Raw genomic sequence first — 5,908 nt, 5'->3', positions numbered from 1 at the left:
CCCTCACTTCATGTCCCCAGCCAGGGACAGGGCCCAGCCTGATCTGGGATGTTCTAGGAGGAGGGCGGCTCTGAAGAAGGCGGGGGTGAATGAATGCTGTCTCCAGTTAGGGAGGCAAAGAGCAGAACTAAGGGTCAATGTGAAACCCCACCACCAGTCAGGAGGGGGGACAGGGTCTATGGGGAAAAGCCAGCAACAGGCTGAAGCCCCAGAGGTGGTAATTCTGGCCACCATTGCTGAGGCCCACTTCATGTGCCAGCCATAGGCAGAAGCTTTATATGATTTCCCTCTAAGCTGCTATTTTGGGGGTCTCAAGACCATCTTCAAGTTGGAGGATTCACCAGAACTCACAACACTCAATGCCAGGTTATATCCATGGTTAAAGTTTATTAGAGGAAAGGACACAGAGCAAAAGCAATAGGAAAAAGATATGTATTGGGCGAGGTCCAGAAAGGTCGGGAAAGGTCCTGAAAGGTCAGGCACAGACTCCCAAGCCCTGCCCTCCTCATAGGGGCCACACAGGACACACTGTTCTCTGCATCAGAGAACTATAGGGACACACATGAAATGTCTGTCCAGGGAAGCCTACTCAAGTCCCAGGATCTCAGGGTCTTCCAGACAGCTGGTCACATAGGCACATCCTGCTATAGTAACCAAATCTCAGGGTCCTAAGGGTGAAACTAGATGTATCAGCAATCTTGATGTTTGCAGGAAACAATCCTGACAAGTCCTGAGAAGCTGCTACTTCTCAGCGATGCCCCACTGATCTGGGGATACACAATGTCATCCATCAGTAGCAAAAAGATTCTGAGGGTCACAATCCCAGGAACTGGCCAAGCATTAATCTTGGTTCCAGGCTCCCGGACATGAACAATGGGCAACCAGACCTACTGTGTTCTTTCTTTCCTCCCAGCCTTATAACGAGCTTGCACGTGAGCATTGCTAACCTATTTACAGATGAGGAAACCATGGCTCAGGGATACAAAGTGACAGGTCGGGGCAGGGACTCAGAACCCATGACTGTGGAGGAGGGAAGGCGCACACTGATTAAAAGCAAGGACTCCAACAGGTGCTTGGACTCCAACGGGTCCTTGGGGTGGCTCAGTGGGTTGAGTGTCCAACTCTTGGTTTGAGCTCAGGTCCTGGTCTCAGGGTCGTGAGCTTGAGCTCCATGTTAGGGTCCATGCTCAGCGTGGAGTCTGCTTGAGATTCTCTCTCCTTCTCCCTCTGCCTCTCCTCTCTCTCTCAAATAAACCTTAAAAAAAAAAAAAAGGCAAGGACTCCGAGGCCTGATAGGTCTGTATCCTAGTGTTGGTTCTGCCACTAAATTCCAGGATTGTCACAAGCAATTTCACCTGTGTAGCAAAAATAAAATAATGGTCTCGGAGGACTGTTCCTAGGAATGCGTGAAATAATACCGCGGAACCGCTTAGCATGGCTCGTAGCGCACTGTGAGCGATGCGTGAATATGAGCTCTCCGGATTTCTGTGGCCATGAGGAGGTGGAATGGCTTACCTGATTCCAGCCAGAAGCACAAAAACAGCTCTAGGGAAAAGAGGTGCAAGAGATGCGCCTTTACTCCAAGGGGGCTGCCTCAGATGGGCCGGGCGGCACGGGGGCCTTTGGGCTCCCCAGGGGAGCAGCAGATGGGAAGGACCTGGAAAGGTAATGGTGGCAGCCTTCTTGAGACAGGTGCAGGCTGTGGGGCCCGTCTCCGGCATGCCAGCCTCTGAAACGGTTCTATGAGGCAGCCTGTGAGGGGAAAACAGCCTGATGGAGCTCAGCCTGCATGTGTAGCGTCTGAGCCGAGGAACCCCAGCTCCCCCGGCAGCATGTTCTCTGCACAGCAGAGGAATCAATCCCCAAGGTCTACAGACTGTTGCGAGGCCCCAGCCTGAGCTTTGAAAGCCTCCCCTGGGGCCAAGACTCCGACAAGGTCCTCCCTGCATCACGCACCAAGCCCCGGCCAGCGGCAGCGCGGACCAGCCTGGGTTGTGGCCACCATCAAGCCTTCAGGGAGGCAGCCAGCCTGGGGAGAGGTGCAGGGGTTGGTGGCGAACGCATAGCCTGGCTGGCCGTGGCAGGTTGCCACCCGGCTTGGCCCCCTGTAGGAAGTCACCGCAAGTCTCCGGAGGATCTGTTTATCAACTGGGCACAACAGGGTAGTGGAAGGTCACGTGATTTAGCGCGCACGCGGGCCGCCCACGCCCGTGCCAGTTGCGTGGGATCTGAGCCGCACAGATCATCTGAGCATTTCCAGCTCCTCGCCAGCCTGTTAACGTCAGAAGACAGAAGCTCCTCTTTAAAGCTGGGAGGGGGCTGCGTCCTGACCCCACGTGACCCGCAGCCCCGCCCACAGGCGCTGGGCGCCAGCCCCGCCTTCCTACGAGGGCCTTCTTCCCCTCTCCGGTTGGCCGCGGGTCAGCTACTCGTTTCCCGGGGCAGACAGCTGCGTCTGGGCCTGCCGACTTCGTGGCACAGGCCTCCGGGGGACGCTGCCCAGAAGTGCCAGGCACGCCCCACCAGACCGACGCGTCCCCCGGCTGGGTTCTGAGCTCTAGCCCTGGCTCCAGCGTGTCCCAGCTGTGGCCCCAAGGAGGGTCCGTCGCCAGTCCTGCACGGGGAAGGCACACTTCCTGCCGGCCAGCTGTGGACATGTACAGGAGGACTAGGGGTGGGGTGAGGGGTGACAGCAGAGGCCCAGAGTGGGGGCTGCATGCACCGCTGGGGCTCAGCCTTCTCCTTCGGGTCCAGGCACAGAACCTGAAGCCACATCAGCGCCTGAACCCTGGCGACCAAAGGGAGGTTGGCCACCTGCCACCTGGTGGGTGGGAGCACTTGGAAATTACAGACTGGGGGGAGGGGAGATACGGATGGCTGGGGGAGCTCTGCGGGTCTGGGTGGGGGTTCCGGGCCAGAACTCACATGGAGCAGGGATGCTGCCGCAGGCAGGCCTTTGTAACTGCTAGGACCGCTGGGCCTCAGGGCCCCCCGGGAGGGGATAGGGGACATCTCAGGAAGCCCTGTCTGCCATCCCTTGTGTTCTCCTTGCTCTGGGGGTGTTGGAGTTCACCCCAAACCAGGACTGCTGGGCTGCTCTGAATCTGTGTGGCTCCCTTGGCAGCTCTGGGAGGCAGAATGCAGGAAACCAGGGGCTGGTGGGTCAGCAGTCCTCTCTGGTCCCTGCACTTGGCTTCCCTCCTCCGGGCAGCCCTCCCTGGCCTCCCTGCCTGGAGTCTTTTTCCTTTGCTTTCTTTGGCAAGTTACATCAGGACACATTTGCAAAGCTTCCTCCTCCCAGAAGCTTTTTCTGACCCAGGGCAGAAGAAATCCATCTTTCTGCTGGCTGTCCTCAGGGCCTTGGACTTGGCCCCATATCCTATTGTGATGGGATAGTCACATGGCCCTGTTCCCCACCAGTCCCTGAGAGCTGGGGGCTAAGGGCCACTTTCTGTGTCCCTGGTACCCGGGCCAAGGCCTGGAACAGAGAGGTGCCTGGTGCCTCCATGGTTCATGCGGCGGGGCCGGGGCAGCCCATGTGCCTGTGGTTCTTGCGCAAGCCCTAGGCCCAGCCCCAGAAGTGCGTGCCCCATGGCGTCAGGGCCTATGTGCAGCAGGCCCTGGGGACGGGAGGAGTCTGCATGACCTCAGAGGGGTGTGTGCAGGGACGAGGGGGACGTGCGTGAAGTCATGCTTGTTTATGAGGCTCTGACACAGCACCCGTCATTTCCTATCTGCCGGGCCACACAGCTCTTTCCCTACTCAGCCAGCCTCTGACTTATCCTCGGGCATCACATGCTGTCACTCCTGCAGCCCATTTCAGCAGGGATGACAGGATCCGAGCTGTTGGTCTGCAGTTTGGATAATGAGCATCAGGAAAGCGCTCTGGCCTCAGGATGACAGACCCTCCCAGCAGCTGTCTACTTGGGCCCGTACAGGGCATGAGCTATGAGGTGCCCAGCTGCAGCTTGGCATCTCTGTGAGGGTCGCGGAGCCGGCAGGGCTGGGGCCCCAGATGGGAGCTCCTGGAAAGGAATGACCACAGGGATGGAGAAGGGGATGGCCAGCCCTGTGCCCTATCCTGCCTTTCTGCCCCTGGACCTCCCAGGAAAGGATCTGCAGGGCCCAGAGATAGAGTCCCAAGAAAAGGGTACTGGGGAAGAGTCATAAGGGTCTCAGAAAGAGGGAGGGAGAGAGGGACCCACATGGCTCAGGTGGAGACAAAGGGCTGGCAGGGGCCAGCACCAGGGATGAGGGGGAGCAAGCAGGCCCCGGAGTTTCTCTTGAGAATGGGAGGGATCCTCAATTTCACTCCATCCCCCAAGTCCTGGTCCCTGAGGCAAATGCCCTCACAGTCCAGACAATGGAGAGGGATACAGACCTCATAGACCAGGGTGCCTGCCTTCCCTAAAGGTATTCACGTTCATGAAGGTTAGAATTGATGTATTCCGAGCTTGCCTTTGTTGGCTGGTATGTGGGTCGGGGCATGGAGGCTGTGAGGACAGGGCTGCCCTTGAGAAGGATTATGAGGAGGTTGGAGTGGATAATGCCGAGGGAGAGGATGCGGGTGAAGAGTAATTAACCTATCTGCTACAATTTTACACTCCGTTGTCTTGGGACTGCCTTATTTCTGTTCTGGAAGCTGTCTATTGTGGCCCTAGCTTATCAAAAAGTGATGTTTCTATTAAAAACAAAACAAAACAGCACCTTGCTGGCCAAAATGGAAACACACACACTCACACGTATACATGTGCACGTATGCACACACACACAATGCACATGCACACGCTCTGCCCCATTTGGCAGCGTTACCTGGTGGTTCCTGGCAAGAAGTCTGACAGGTCCTCACAACCTGAGAGTGAGTTCTTTTGTCTTCAAGGGTCAGACACTAGGTCAAGCCATGTGGAAAAACAAGGAATTTATTGTAAAGAGAGCATCGGGAGGGGTAGTCTAGCTATTCTCTGGCTCCTGCTTTCTTATTATTTCCTTATTGGGGTAGGGTTTCCATAGAGTGAAATGCACACATCTTAAGTACACGGGTGGTAGGTTTTTGTCTGTGCCTACACCCACATAACCTCCACCCAGATGAACATAAAGAACATTTCCGTCACCCCAGAAAGTCCTCTTGTGCCCCACCCCAGTCACTTAAACCCACAGCTCCCCAGAGATGACCCCTGTTCTGATTTCTATCATTATACATTACTTTCAATTGTTCTGAAACTTCATATAAGTTGAATCATACTGTGTAAACCTTCTTATACAACACTGTGTAAACTTATGGTTTGGTTTCTCTTTGGTAAATGCCTGGATTTACCTAAGATTGCTGGGTCATAAAGTAGCAGTATGTTCAACTTTATCAGAAACTGCCAAGCAGTTCCAAAGCAGCGGGACCACTTTACTCTCCCACCAGCGATGCGGGTGAGTTCCACTCACCCCTTCTCTTCATCAACACTTGGTATTATCAGTCTTCTAAATTTTGCCACACAAGGGGGTGGGTAGTAGTATGTTCACTGTGATTTTAATTTGTGTTTTCCTAATGACTAGTGAAGCTAAGCACCCTTTCCTATGCTTATTGGACATTTGGATTTCCTCTTTTGTGATGTGCCTTTTGACTTTTTTTTCCAGTTTTGTGTGTATGTTGTGTTTTATCATTTTCCTTTTTGATGAGTAGGAGCTCTTTATATGTTCTAGCTATTCTATATATTTCTCTGTCAGGTATTTGTACTATGAATATTTTCTCCCAGCCTGTAGCTTGCCTTTTTGCTTTCTTGATGGTGTTTGTGGGTAAGCAAAAGTTTTCAATTTTATTGAAGTCAGATTTATCACTTTTTTCTCTTATGATTAATGGTTTTTTACATCCTGTTTAAAAAATGTTTGTTTACTCTGAGATCACAAAGATATTTTCCTG

At 53.9% G+C, this 5,908-nt stretch overlaps 1 long non-coding RNA gene across 1 annotated transcript; it reads right to left on the bottom strand.

The window, feature by feature from the left end:
- Window positions 1-416: 416 nt before the first annotated feature.
- LOC135365331 (uncharacterized) lies at window positions 417-5,144 on the bottom strand. Its single transcript, XR_010412950.1, has 2 exons — window positions 1,516-5,144; window positions 417-1,355 (listed from the first exon to the last, which is right to left on the bottom strand). It is a non-coding gene; the product is annotated as an uncharacterized LOC135365331 (long non-coding RNA).
- Window positions 5,145-5,908: the final 764 nt, after the last annotated feature.

This window comes from Mirounga angustirostris, unplaced genomic scaffold (assembly GCF_029215605.1).
Source record: "Mirounga angustirostris isolate CCGP_5_RB_7025 unplaced genomic scaffold, mMirAng1.0.hap1 SCAF_7, whole genome shotgun sequence".
Classification (NCBI taxonomy): domain Eukaryota; kingdom Metazoa; phylum Chordata; class Mammalia; order Carnivora; family Phocidae; genus Mirounga; species Mirounga angustirostris.
This window is presented reverse-complemented; position numbering and strand designations above follow the sequence as displayed.